The sequence below is a fragment of the Wasmannia auropunctata genome, unplaced genomic scaffold, assembly GCF_000956235.1.
Source record: "Wasmannia auropunctata unplaced genomic scaffold, wasmannia.A_1.0 LD335348.1, whole genome shotgun sequence".
Classification (NCBI taxonomy): Eukaryota; Metazoa; Arthropoda; class Insecta; order Hymenoptera; family Formicidae; genus Wasmannia; species Wasmannia auropunctata.
Window position 1 is genome coordinate 8,988 of NW_012027542.1, and position 15,919 is coordinate 24,906.

Below are 15,919 nucleotides of genomic sequence, written 5' to 3' on the forward strand. Positions count from 1 at the left end.
GTGGCGTGTGTGTACGTTTTATTCTGTTTTAGATCTTCGCGCATTTTGCTTATAGTTTGTGATACTGATTCAGCTACTGAAAGAACATTAAATAGAAAAGAAGAATCCGTTACAAAATAGTATTTTATATATATAAGTTATAGTACCTAGTAATTTTTTTTACAAGGGTCTCATTATAGCGACGCCTTAATTTTGCAGCGGTTGACCGTATCGAGAGTTTGAGAGACAACCGATCCCCTTTAAGTCGTCGACTTAAAGCCGCGCTTCCATACTACAGAAATAATCTACAGTAAGCACCATCGTAGATTTTACAGGTTTCGACTTTTAGCGATGCCGCGCGTTGCGCCCTTCCAAATAATTTAACATCGTTTTAAGTTGATTGAAGACGAGATTTATTACGAGCCTTTTTGCGTTGCTCCCTCCTGAATCTCCGTTCACGATTTTATAATATTGAAGTGTATCATTGTAGACTTGTAATATTGGTAATACTGCTTATAAATATAATTGTTGAAAAGAAGACGTAATATTTGTAAAAAAGTACCATGTAAATTCTCGTTATAATTTTCTATTATAACAAATTCCTTAAGCAATCTGTATGCAGACAGATATCTGTTTAAATTATTTATTATAATAGTTTAGACACACACGCACACAAACTCATTAACATTATTGTACAATTTTGATATCTTTTAGCAGTTAGAACAGATTCAAATAAGCATAATTTATAAACATACATTTTCTTGTGCCTATGCTTGAAATTAGTCTTGTAACGATGAACATTAATCCGAATGCCGATCACTCGAAATCTCATTTTTTCTCTTTCTACATATTATCTTCGACACATTATTAACAAGCCGTGTTCTAAATACCCATCTTCTGTTTTGATCGGATGTTGCTATAGCAATTCAACCAGTTACCACTAGAAGCCGAGTATCGATTCCCAAGTGGCAGCAGTCAGTGCCTGCACATTCACGTTTAAGTTCAGTCACTCACGATATGCGCGTTTAAGTGTTTTAATATCAACATTTAATGTTAAATAATATAATATAATGTTAAACTTCTGATGTAATACTAATTAATATATATTAACAATATAAAGCAAACACATTCTTTATACCAACTCTCCTATAATGTATAAATACAATGGTACATTGATAGATAAAATATTTTTACGTGATATACAAGAAAGCGTAATCCTTTAAATTGCAGTAAATGTCTCTATGCAATTACTCTTGTTATTTGAAATCTGCATGAGATTAAAAGCAAACAAGTATAAAGTGGAAAAATTATCTCGTTTTTCTTTCATCAACTTTGTAGACATACCTATGAAATTATTTTTTGCTTCGAAAGTTTTTGCCTGCAAGTCGCTACTTTGTAATATCGAGAAATGGTATAAGTTGATAAATAAAAAAATTGAAATTTATACGAGACAGTGATGAGGATGTTTTTGTGTAGTGTATCAAAGGATTGTCGGTGGTAATAGAAGATAATAGCGCGCGCGAGATAGAAAGAAAGAATAATTGAAAAGGACAACTTGGATTCTCTGTGAACTTCATTTTTCTCTCACAGTAAGTTTTTTCTTACTAAGTGAAAGAAAAGAAGAACAGTTTCTGTTGAAATATATGTACTTCGAATTTCGAAATATCTGATCCTTAAATATTTGACGATTTTATTCATCGCGAATTATAATCGATTCAACAAAACTATTTTCGTGTACGGAATCTTCAATTACAAAAAATATACAATATTTAATACAATTTTTCGTTTGAAGTTGAATGTATTGAAGTGGAGCGCGTGCGCACAATAAATCTTTTGCAATCTCTCTTCGCACTCGCTAAAGTTCACTTTACTCGCACTAGATCACGCAAAAATGCATTCTTTACGTCTGAACCGTGGTTGATAATGGAATGTGGTCATCGCAAAGTGAAACTACGCGATCGTGAGAAATGTCATTCTGTCACGTGCACACTTTCAAGAAACGACAATGGCTGACAACTTGCTATCGGAATAAGATTCGAAATCGGTATCTTGTCAACATGCGGCATATTTTATCGCACAATTTTATTTATAATTACTTTATATACATACTGCCATTGTGAGCAATCATATTTATGCATATGGATCCATTTGCGCTGGATCTTGTTTTTCTTTGGCGACGCGATGAGTCACTTTTTCGGAAAGTTTCGCTTGAGAAAATTCGGTTACTTCATTCTTGTGGACTGTATGAAGTATATTCGTTGTTCATGTGATATTTCATGAATAAGTAATTGCGATTCAAAACACAAACATCATACACTCTTTAATTACAAATAAAAATATTTTCTACTCTGATATTATTTTTATAAAGAATATAAATATTTTATTGTATATAAATATTACATACAAAATAAATTAGAAAGTCTGTTAAGAATATGGTACACACAAATTTATTATGCATATTTTGTCATAAACAAATAATTCGATAATTTTTAAAGAAAAATAGTCTATAAATGTACAGGAATGTATAATTCGTTATTACGATTATATATCAGTTGTAATGTGACGTTTTTTAGCAACGTTCGTCACATTGTATATGTATACCTATACATAGCTGCAATAGAGAGGTCTTGACATTTTAAGCCTACCATGCAAGAACGGTTAATACTTTAAACCCACCAATATTACAATGTAAAGGAATTACAATGTAAAGAAATAATCCACCTTATCCTTCCATTGTTGAAACAAATGAACCATCAAATAATAAAGTATTTTAGCTGATAACGTTACTTTTAAAAAATAAGCATAAAAAGAAATTTTAACTGAAATAAAAATTAAATATGAAAATAATTGTTAGAAGATACCTTTATTATTATTTTATTTTTCTCTGTTTTAATTTTTAATCATATTCTTCTCTAATTTCTTTTTACCTTTTCCATTTGTTTTCAACCATCGCAGAAAACGTAATTTCATAAAGCTGATTGATAGAAATACTCGTGTCAGTTAAATGTCTAATCATGCGTATGCGTCAGATCGTGATTGGATACTCTTATTTATTTAACATCGCCGGGCCGTATCCGTTTTACTTATACCCTTTCCGGCGTTCACACTGGTATCTTCATCTGTACACTGTTGCAAGATTGTATACATGCAACAGAGATACGCACACATTTATTTTCCAGTAGCCTTATCATCTCGCAACTGGCGAGCGAAGGAGAGCACGTAACACAACCTAGTGGCCGCAGCTGTCGTTCTCGTGTACACTGTGTTCCGATAGTTACGGCACGCACAGGTGAAATCGACAGTCACTATATCGTACGATAAAATGCATAATCGTCCCGACAATTTGCGATGAGTCACGTTTCGTGCGCGAAAAATGCGTCGCACGCGTGTTCGCTTCTCCTCTAATTCTCCTCCAATCTTTTTTTCGCTCTTTCTACTATTAATTTTAATCACGTAGACAATGTATACATAAAAATGATATAAATGGGAAAAGATCATTACGTTTCACAAGAAGAAATAAATTTATGCCGGCAAATCAAAAAAATTACATGATGATATTTAAACATATAAAGTATCTCTTTACCTAATATTTAAGCAGTTTTTTACACAAATTCAATATTTTTCTCATAACGAAGAGATTGTTATTTTCCTTATAATCAGATTTCTTTAATTTTATAAAATTCTTATTTTTTTATTTAGAATTAATTTAAAATTCTTCTAAAACTACTATTTTTTTTCACTATTACTATATTGATTTTTTTTTCCTTACAATACATACATGTCAAATTAGAGTTCAAAGTGTAGTTGATTAAAAATATTTTTTTTTTGTTTTAGCTTGTAGATTCATATATAGATAATCATGAATCTTAATTAATTATTAGAATCATTTTTACTGAAAATTTTGGATATAAAGAAAGAAAGAGAGAAAAACAGAGATGTATACAATATTTATTAATTCCAATAATTAATTCAAAACCAATATATTAATCTAATATGAAATAATCTAATATAAAAATAAAATTTTTAATTAAATTTTTACAAACTATGAAACATAAATAATGACATACAATAGAAACAAATTTTTGATTATATATTTTAACGCATGTGAGAACAAATCTTACATAATTTTATACTTCTAATAGTTCTAATATTTTAATGCATCTTAATTCAATATAAGTGAGACATAGAATAATCTAAAATAAAATCTTCAATTAATTAAAAAGTATATTTCTTATATTTATTAGCAAAATACGTAAATTCCATTTATTTGTCAATATTGTAATTTTTATGAGAAATAGAATTTGAATGTAGGTGTATATATTTAAATTTTTGTAGATTTCGCGGTGTGCTAAAATTTAAATAATTTCATTGATTTGACAGTTCTCCGTTTACGGAGAACACAATATATGCACGCTTTTCTTCAAGACACCCAGTAGCCTTCTTTCCCGCCGGCGCGATCCTATTAAACGCATTCTTACGACGATGCGACAGTGGACACTGGACTTTTGCGGCGGACACATGTCGCGCTAGCCGGATGCTTAGACCTTCGACGTTTATTTGTCTTCGTATCTGTTCACCGTGCGTTCGTGTTGTTATTAGTGTACAGCTCTATCTGTTCGAGTTCCTGTCTAGCGTAATTTTGCTTGGGATGTACCGGTGTGTGCATTATGCGACTGGCGGCGTGTTGTCCATTACGATAATAAACTGCGCGGAGAACCTGTTTAATTGTCATCCGTGCCTCGTCGTTTGTGTCGCTGCGCCTAATCGCTGTTGTTCTTCCACGTCTCCACAAACATTGAGCACTGGAAAATACACGATACGGAGGTGCACGTATAGTCAATACGTGTATAAATTCTGATAAAGGTGTGATAAGCTGTCCGAATTAAATACGTATATTATTTCGAATGGAACGCTGAATAAAATGTTTGTTATCTAAAAGACGTATTCTCGAGGTTAGAATCAATTTGAAAGGAAGTTCATTTGTTTTAAATCAGAAAAACTAAAATAGAAACATTTTGTCGAAGTAATACAATACTAATATAATTATAAATACAATATAATTTCGTATTTTACAGACTATAAAAATATTCGAAATCTAGTATCCTATCATATTATTTATCATTCGTCTACAAAAATTTTATGATCTTATTACAATCAACTTTTTAAACAAAGTATCAAAAGAAGGGCTAGCGAGCCTTGCACGGAGTTAGAGCTGTGAACTCAAGTATATTCAGAATAAAAATTAGCACCCAAATATTTCGGCTCCGCATTGAGCCATTCTCAGTGGGTGAAAAATACAAAATTTCTTAATACATTACATTAAAAGTCACTTGTAATAAAAATCGCTCGCGGTGAGATCGCTCGGTGAGTTTTTTGTCCCTGTTTCCATATGTAAGAATAGGTTTCAATCTTCTTATAGGAAACTGGCAAACAGTCCTGAATTTGTTGGATCGAGTCAGAGAAGTAATTAAATATACATGTCTTGAGTCAGTGTATGAAAACGAGATGTTACTCAGGCAGATGAACAACATGAAATTTGTATTTTTTACCCAGTGAGGATGGCTCAATACGGAGCCGAAACGTTTGGGTGCTAATTTTTATTCTAAATATATTTGAGTTCACAGCATTAACTCCGTGCAAGGCTCACTAGCCTTTCTTTTGATACTTTGTTTAATTATTAATTATATGAGCTAGTCTGATATTTTGCAACTTTTTAAAGTTGACCTGAAATCAAAGTAGAAAAATTTTCGTTAAAAATCACAATATATTTTCTTGAGAATGGGCTCTCAAGTTTTCAACTGATCGTTAAGGGACGAATGTAAAGAGCTGTTCAATATTGGGATGGCGTGCCTGAAGCGCTCTCAAGGCTTGAAGTTTAAGAAAAGCACTCGAAGCAAGCGAGAGAGAGCAAATGCGACGCGACGGACTCGAATTAAAATGGTCCACTGAAACTCATTCCCCGAATTAAACGGATTAGATCCAATCAGCACTCGTCGCGGCCGCTGCTGCTGCTACTGTTGCTTGCTGAAGAAGTAAGACAGAGCACGCAATACGTTGCGTAACGACGGAGGATACGTTTAACTCGATTTCATCCTTTGTTTAATTAAATAAATCTCTGCGGTCAGAATATTTGAATTTCGTGCCGTGATCTTTTTAAATTTTAAGCACGTTTCTTTGATTTAAAGTATTAAACACACAGTTAATCTCGTCGCTTTGTAATATTCCGTATAGGTTTCATATTACAATTCAGATTTAAATAAATATTGTCAGAAAGATCACGCACAAATCCAATTATTTATATCTAATTAAATGAATCGAGCGGTCGCGAGTAATCTTTTAAGAAAGATCACTCAAGAAGTATCAAGGCCATAATTTCTATGGATTCCAATTTGATCCAAGTTTGCGCTTACGTCGGATCGACGTAAGGTTTCTCGGGCGGTGTCTTTCTCGGCACGTCTCGCGAGAATCTATCGATTCCGACGAGAGAGCTTCAACTCTTCGACAGGCAGGATATTCGGCCGAGTATATTGGGTTTCACATTCCGCTAACTCCCGTGACTCACACCGAATACATACAAGCGACTACGCCACGTGGTTACATAGACGGGTGCATCTTCCACATTGCATGCATGCCGCGACGTTATTCTCGATTTGTCGAATTTCTCACAACTTACGATTTATTATTTTTCTTATTGATGCTGCACGAGTAAAGTAATTTGTTTGATGCATTGGAATAAACACTAGCCCAAAATCAAAATAATGAATAATGAAATGGAAATCCAAAAAGTCACTGATTTACATTTACCGATAAATAATGGTTATTATTATTTTTTTATTAAGAATTATAAAAAGTAAATTATAAAGTACTTTAATTAACTGAAATATATTAATTTGGCAAAATTACCATTTTCTAAAAGGATTAAAAAAGAAAAACCAAAATGTACGTGCTCATTGAAGAAAAAACTGTTGTATCAAGTTAAAAAGTAAAACCTAAGTATAATAGTACTACCTTTAAATTTAAAGAAATAAAACCTAAGTCGTACGTTTTTTATAAAATTGTTATAAAGAAAATTAAAAAATAAAATCCAAATATTATCTTAAATTAAAAAAAGTTGCGTTACTCATTGTCAACACAAAAGACATACTATATCATTTGGATTTGATGATAACCAAATTATAAAAACTTGGCGCAGCTAAATCCAATAAAGAAAAAAATTAATAAGCAATAATAAATTTAATCTGAATATTACAATGTTCTTCTTATCTGCAAGTCTGAATTATTCATATTTCTATTATTCTATTATTAAGGTTTAGCAGTGTTAAGTTTTTTTATATAAATAATTTTAGTATTTAATTTCAATTATTTCGTTTTGTACTGTTAATAATTTTTTGTAGGAGAATTAAGGCTACAGTATCACTTGGATTAGAATCAGAAAACCCTTTAATGGGAAGAATACCAAGATATCACTTAGATTTATTGTATAAAATTTTAAGACAGTACCATTGGGTTTTATTTTTTATCTTGGTCAATAAGTTTTTCTTCGAACGTCTTTCTACATATAACCTTGGGTTGAGTAAAATCTTCTATTTTTACTGTAACTTACAATTGGCATTAGTTATTGATAATAATGAAATCATTAAAATCTAATACAAATGACATATATCTAGATACTAATACGAATAATACAAATGATACATATCATGATACATATCAAATATGGCATTTAATCATCCATTAACTATTACATATATCTCTATAAAAATTTCAAAATTAGTACAAGTTTATACTTTGTAAACAGTATTACATGACAATAATTATTATAAGATGCTCGCATTGACAGATTGTGATTTGTTCTATCTATCTACGGAAAAGAGGGAAAAGAAAATGAGAGAGAGTTGATCGAAATATATGATCGAGAATAATCTGCAATTACATTTTCGCTATGACCCTTCCAGTTCGTTTCTGCGACATAATTTCTCTTTCCAAGGGAGGGAAACACGCATTTAAATTACGCACACGCATTATTGTGCACCGCAAGTACGCACTTTACGAGTCGAGATGGTTGGTTGTGGTTTATTAATGATCGCGATATTTGCAGCTGCAATAAAAAAATTTACAAGAGCCATGAGATGTTTTCTTTGAAATAATATTAATTTATTTAATTACTTTCTACTCTTTAAATTTAATTTATACTTATTTTTTTTTATTACTTCTAACTTATTGCATCAAAAGATAATAACGCGCGCGCTTAAATATTATTTACGAATTATCTAAATTCTATTTTTAATAAGTTCTATTTATTTATTTTCTTAATTAAAAATTATGCTTTTATATGTTTTTAATTTACATATGTTTACTTATTTCTAAATAAAATATATTTTAAATATGTAATATTAAATCAAGATAATGTTACCTTCATGAATGACCGAGTTATATTTTCATGAATATTATAAAATATACTCCATGTGAGACAGCCGGCCACGGTCTCTCCTAATGTTAATATGTCATAAGAAATTTACTAAAAGAATATGTAATTTTCGTATGTATAAAATCCCCCTTTTGTATGTATAAAAATATCCCTCTATCGTGTCATTTTTCCCTTACAACGCTGTTGACTCTATAAAAGCATGAACGAAACCTTCTAATTTTCCGGTCTCACGATTTTTGCTGATGCAATGCAAATACGAGAATAGAGTTTATTACGCTATGACGATAACAAGAATAGCCAGTGACAATCATTATTATTATTATTGTCACTTTTTAATTACTTATATTTAAAAAATGTCACTCTTAAATATATCATCATTTACAAATAAGACATTTTTACTTTTAAGTAAACTTGTAAAGATGTGATAATTAGTTGAGACCGTATGAGTACGGAGTTGATTGTAGACGCACGTTTCTAGAATTGGCTGTGACATATTCATAAATAAATACAAAAAAACATACAAAAAATATAGTTTTTATTTCAATTTTAGTTATATATTTCAAAAAATAACTACTGGTTATAACTTGTTTCAGAAAATAAGTCTTTCTTTTTTATTTTCGTGCCATAATTTCTATGAAAAATGAAAAGACATAAATATCTATACAAAATATTATATTTGTTTTTAATAAAAGAGATTATATTTATTAACATTGTTACAATAATGATTAACTAACTATAGTAAGAATTGTAATTTTTTACGATATAAGGAAATAAAAAAGTAAAGGAGACAAAAAAATTTACTAACCAACTTCATTTTTTTATTGTTATAATATATAACGTTTTTAACGTAAACCGCTTTACATAATAATTTTCTACGATTATAAGGACATAAAAAAATAAAAAAGAAGACAAGAAAAATTTACTAACTTTTTTTAAATTGTTGTAATATAAAATGCTTTTGACATAATTATATGATGCAAACCACTTTAAAAATAATAAATTAATATTATATCAGAAATCTACAGTATAAAAAAGAGATATGCCCTGCCATATACCGATTGAGTTATAAGCTTTTTGACAACCAACTCCATATGACAACCGGTCCCGGTCCCTCCTATAATATTAATAAAATAATTTAATTTTTAAACAGATTTTATGACTAGAAACGATTGAAAAGATATTTTTAATGTAATGTAATTATTATTATATTATTTTGTCTTGAAATTTTACTACAAAATATTAAAATTTACACAGTGATATTTTTTTCTTTTGACTCTGTAATGTGAGCAGCATTATTGATCAGCGGAACGATCAGTTGAACGATCACGGAATAATAACTTATTGTCAAACTAATATTCTCTTATTGACTCTAACAGCCTAAACTTGTCCTTTGCTTTTGTCTTTCAGCTACTTAATTCTCTGGCGACCGATTTGGACTGCATGCTGAGCGAGCTGTGCACTACTTCCAATTCCTACGAACGGTGAGTACAGCTTTTTTTATCTCTTTTTAACAAAATAAAGTGCGATATATCACATCGTTTATTTCGAATTATAGATCGATCGATTGTTAACAAAATCATGTCCGAGCGCGTAGACTTTTCTTTTAATTTGCAAATTAATTAATTATAATTAATGTAATTTATATTTTATTAATTTATATTTTTTTATAATTTTATTTATATAATTATTATTTATAATTTACTTACAATATTTACAAGAAAATATAACTATTTAATAATTCCATTTAGCATTGCAACATGCGACTTAAGTAACAAGTATATTTTCATATTAATTATTATCACAAGTAATACATAAATTTTTATTATTAATTGTTAGTAAAATTAATAAAATAAATTACTTTAAATAACAATAATAATTAAACATACGTTATATAATATACGTTAAAATACACAAATATATAAGCATATATATAAAATATAGGTACATTTTATTTTAGATATACGTAAATTGAACATATAAATAATCTAATTATCTATAATTTATTACATTGTAATATATTATACATAGAAAAATTCGACTTGTAATGTAAAGTGAAGAGAGAGAGAGTGGGAAACACATTAACCACCCTTGCCACGTGCAGTGAGGATTAAATCGAATTAATTCCTGTAATTTATGGCGAAAATCTCGTGCGAATAATTTCCATATCACGTGGAATCCTCCTCATGATGTATGAGAGATTGCATCTACCAATATTCGAGATATTACATGGAACACTGGATGTTGTACCAAACGGTCAAACGCTTATTACATTCCTTATATTTGCTATAAATCAATTCCACCAATTCGCAATTTTATGCAAATCTTAATCCGTTTATATTAATAAAAAAAACTGACAATAAAGACAGATTATTGTAATAGATATCTATAATTTAATTAAAAAATTATTCAACTTGAAAGATTTGATACAAAAATGGTGATGTAATCGATAGTCAAGCAATTTGATATAATTATTTGAATACTTTTATCTAGCGATAGATCAATTTGTTTATTCTATCTTTATTCTGCTGTGTACTTAAACTCTCAAAACCAAAACTTTTCACCTTGTTTCATCATTGCCTTATGAAATTGATACAACTTTCGTACGTGCTGAAGTCATTAGTAGTCATTATTGTATACTCCAAATAATTATCTGTTTTAACTATAGAAAATTTTAACTATAGAATTTTTTTTTAAATTAGATGAAAGCGCGAAAATGCTATACAAATTATTAAATCCGATTACATTTGGTACATAACCATAGTGAAAAAATAATTCATATTTAATCACAATCAACATAATATTTATATTAAACGTGTCATAAGGTTATTTAACAATTTATATTATGCATGTAGCATTATATGTTGCAGAAAAGAAAAATTAAAATATGAAATTTTGCTAGCACTTATTGTTCTATTCATGTTATAAAAAAATGCCGATTAATCATATTCTTTGTAAATAAACATCTAACATCGTTTTTTTTTAAAAGCGACTTTTTGTTTTAGATCACCCGTTAAATAGGATATTTATATAGAATGCGATTATGTACACGGTGCATAGATATAGATTCTTATGTATTGTAATGTATATAGATATAGGTAGGGTTAAAGTTTAAAATTTAACACATCTGTGGGGTGCGCCTTGCTATTCATTCCAAAGACAAGATAGACGATGTCTTCTTGAAAGGACGCAAAATTTGAATGGGGCTCGAAAAGGGTCCGCACTTACCAAAGTTTGAAACTTGGCATAACTTCAGTTTCATATCGATGAACGTGATTTACTGCGGCAATTAAATGGAACAGTGATTACGCGTGCTTTGTTTAATATAACTCAAGCAAGTTATTTACAAAGTGGAGCATTAGATCATTACATTAATTTTATCGCATCATATATTAGATATTAATTTTCATTAATTTTGTCATATCATAAAATTGCTGAAAAAAAACATTGAGCTACATATAAATTACATATAAATGTAAAAATATTGCATTACTTTTAATAATACATTATTTTTAAATATTGACAATAAATTTTTAATATATTGTTGTATCAAATACGCAGAAAACTTTTTCCTATAGTTTCCATAACATTTAAATGTAGATGAAAAACCAAAAAATATTGAACTCAACGTATAATTAATAATATATATTATTTTCTTTATTGTTTGTAAATAAATTAATTTTTAAATTATATTTTTCATGGCGTAAAATAAATAACGCATACATAGATTTTTATAAAATTATTGGTATTTTAAATAATAAAATGTTAATATTACTTTTTATCTACAAAAATTTGAAAATAGTAATTCCGTACCATATTTTGCATCAAAAATATTATAATTCAAAAATTGAAATTATTATATTAGCATAAAATTATTATATTAACATAATATCAGATCAATACGTAATTCAGATGTGCATTAAAAAAATTATTTATGTTAAGTAAAATTTGTTTTTTTTCTTCTAAGAATACGAGTGTTATTAAGCGGCAGCATCGAAATGGCAGACAGCTGGCAAGGAAAGCAATTATGCATAATATTATGGCACTAATTTTAAGCACATGTCACGAATAGGTTGTTTCTTAGCAGCAATGCAATTTTGCGAATATTTGTGACATTTTAATCCATACAGATTGTTCTTAAAATACAATTTTATACATGAAACATTTAATTAATCCAATGATTAACAGATTAATTATTATCTATTATAATAATATAAAAGAATAATAAAAATGTAGCGTAAAATATTGAAAGTAATTTTGATATAAAAAAGAATTGTATATGTATTTTCATAATTTCTGATATATCAGATTTTGCTAATATATTTATTATTATTTTCTTCTATGGTTTTCGATTTGTTGGAAAAATTATTAACTATAAACTATAAAAATAATGATAATTTTGTTTTTGTTTTGCATATCATATTCATTGTCAATGACAACTAAAATTATTCCAAGCTAATATTATTGTATATTCTGAAATGTGTCAATATATTCTAAAAAATTTCATACTAAACTTAAATGTTTTATTTTAAAAAAATGTTATTAAATAGTAAACAGGTTTTTTATCAGAGATTGATGTAAAATAAATTATGTGATTAAAAATAAATTATATTGTCTATTTAATAAATTATTAATGTAGAAATTATTAATTAAAAAAGAAGTAAAACTACAATTTTTTTGTTTTAATACATGTAAATAATTGATTATAATTTATTAGAAGTAAAATTAAAGAGAGCAAACAAAATTATTTACATCGACAAATTTTATCTTTATTATAACAAACAATAATCAATTTCTTGCAAATTTAAAAGTATATGCAGCAAAAGTTAATGCCAGTCTTTCCAAATATTTTTAAGTTTCTTAAAACAAGCTTGAAGTGACTAAAATGACCAATGGGATCATAGTGAAGCAAAAACTTGGCGTTCCGCATTGCATTAATATTTAATTGATAAGATGTGTATAAAATGCGGGCACGCCAGTTTTTGTTTCACTGTGATCCTATTGGTCATTTTAGTCACTTCAAGCCTATTTTATAAAACTTAAAAATATTTAAAAAGACAATGGCGTTAAACTTTTGCTGCATATACTTTTGGACGGTTAAACGGTTTATTAAAAAAATATTTTTGTTTCTATGTCTAATCAAATACTTGACAACTTGTATAATCTCATATTTGTTTTAGGACAATTTTTATTTGTAAAAATAATATTTTTGGTTTAGGAAAAATGTAACGTAAGATACTTTTTTAAATACTTCGCATAATCTTTTTCTTTTTTTTTAAAGTTATCTCATATCAAAGCTTGATATGCTTTTACATCAATCAATTTATAACATTATCGTTAACACTATACATATATTTATCTAATAAATTAACATCATTTATATAAAATAAATACACTTTTGCAATATAATTAAAGTTTAATTACAATCAAATGTAATTTAAATTACACATTATAAAAAGCATTTTTTAATTTTTAAAATAGAAACTTACAATTTCGTAAAAAGAGAAGATCTTTTATTGTAAAAGATATACTTAAATCCTGATTGTCTAGTTTTAAATACTTTATTCCATGTAAAAATTTTTAGCATAATAATACATGCCAGATTATTATTCTTTGTAAATAGATTTGTCTTTTTAACATTTATTTGGACCAATTTATATATTTTATTCTTTTTAATACACATCGCATGTTGTAATGTTTGATGGTCAATCGTTAACGTGTTATGCGAGAATAACTAGAAAACTGTCTTATATGTATACATGATTCATATATTCAATAGATAAATACGTGAGTATGTATGTAAATTAACTGGACAGATAGATGAGTTACGCATTGCGACGTGTTTTGTGAACAAAATTTCCAGTTCCTCTCCTACCACTCCCCACTCTCCGAAATATCAAGCGGAACTTTTTTTTCTCATATTTCACGGAAATGTCATTCTTCTTTCCCGACGCTTTTGTCCGTCAAATTTAAACATGGTAGTAACCAATGTTTTCGTTGGGGAGCGAAAAAAGGGAAGAATGCTTCCGAAAAAATGGCTGTCGTGATATGTGCAACACTTTTTTTGCCATTACTACTGCTCACACTTTTTGCATCGTTACAGCAGGAAATCAAAATCGCAGAGTTTATATTTCAATATAAAGAAAAAAGAGAGAAGATAAAAATAGGAAGTATAAAATCGGAAAGAATAAAAAAACTTCCTAAATCGATGAGATCAATTCAAATTAAATCTTTTTAAAACTGTTTTTATATTAAAATACTTATTTTATATACATATACCTACACATATGTATACAATCTGTAAAAAATTTTCTGTTAAAGCAGGATGAGCAAGATTTCTTGATTGTAAAAAAATTAATAATTAAAAATTTACCATGTTTAATAAAAGACAAGTTTATTTGTTGCATTGAAAGTATTCTTTTAATTTTAAAAAAGTTCTGTATTTTAGAATTTTTGTCCTAATGTTTCTAATTTTCTAAAGTTTAGCACAGAATTATAATTTTTGTTTACTTTTTATTAAACTTTTTAATTCTGATTCACCAAAAGGAAACGAGATTATCCGTAATACACACATACTTTGTGGACTTTTGATCAGTGATGTCATAAACAGATTTCTGGGCTGGTCTCGCGCCACTGTCACTTGCAGCCTCAACAAGGGAGCTTTAAAAGAGAGGGGATGAAGCGCAGAATTGAAATGAAATTCCGACCTCAGCTCCCACAGTTGAATTATTATCGGCTAGTAATCTTACTAAAAAGTTTGCCTTCACTTCGGACTCGCGATCTATTCTTTTTCTTTTCTTGTTGATATAAAGAAAGAAAAAGTCAAAAGGAAGTACGTATCAAGAGAAAAAGAAAGAAAATGACGTTTATTGTTGTTCTATATATATAACACAAAATAATTTAGCTAAATAATATTCAACAAATAAGATTTCATATTTTCTTTAAGAATAAAAATATAAAGTTGCATAAACTAATACAATAATATAAAATAGTACGAGGGAATGAAATAAAATGATATGTAAAGGGATACGTAATATAAAGTAGAATAATTAAAAAATAATAAAAAATTTATTATAAATAAATTAATAAAAAATAAAGGGCTACGAACCAAAGCAGGGTGTTATATATGCTTCAAGTAAATGTAACTCTTTAATTAAAATATAGTAAACAGATGTTTCAATCCAAATAGAATCATTTTTAATGTTAAGCGCAAAATTAATATTACATAATTTAAAAGCAATATTCGGTCATTCTAATGGTCTAACCATATAAATTTAAAATATAAATACATACGGTCGTATAAAACAGTCAGATAATATTAAAATGTAAGTATTACTTATTGCATTATATGAACTAGATTAAGGCGCAAATCTTCAGATGTATGTAAGTTCGCAAGACAGTATATTACGAAGTATGTAACTTCAATCTTCCCGGTTTTGTGGTAGATAAAGCTCGGTCGGTTAAATACATTATTTGGATATTCTAGTATATATTATACAATACAAAGTCAATGCT

At 28.3% G+C, this 15,919-nt stretch overlaps 2 long non-coding RNA genes across 4 annotated transcripts; one reads left to right on the forward strand and one right to left on the reverse strand.

Moving 5' to 3' along the window:
* Window positions 1–368: 368 nt before the first annotated feature.
* Window positions 369–3,230, reverse strand: LOC105457171. Of its 2 annotated transcripts, none has more exons than XR_975355.1 (3): window positions 2,907–3,230; window positions 2,089–2,219; window positions 369–961 (listed from the first exon to the last, which is right to left on the reverse strand). It is a non-coding gene; the product is annotated as an uncharacterized LOC105457171 (long non-coding RNA). The 2 variants fall into 2 exon arrangements; XR_975356.1 differs by having other exon boundaries at window positions 2,076–2,219.
* Window positions 3,231–4,752: 1,522 nt separating this feature from the next.
* LOC105457170 lies at window positions 4,753–15,244 on the forward strand. 2 transcript variants are annotated; one of them, XR_975354.1, is made up of 3 exons: window positions 4,753–4,842; window positions 9,815–9,888; window positions 15,015–15,244. It is a non-coding gene; the product is annotated as an uncharacterized LOC105457170 (long non-coding RNA). The 2 variants fall into 2 exon arrangements; XR_975353.1 differs by lacking the exon at window positions 15,015–15,244 and adding an exon at window positions 10,436–10,658.
* The last annotated feature ends 675 nt before the right edge of the window (window positions 15,245–15,919 follow it).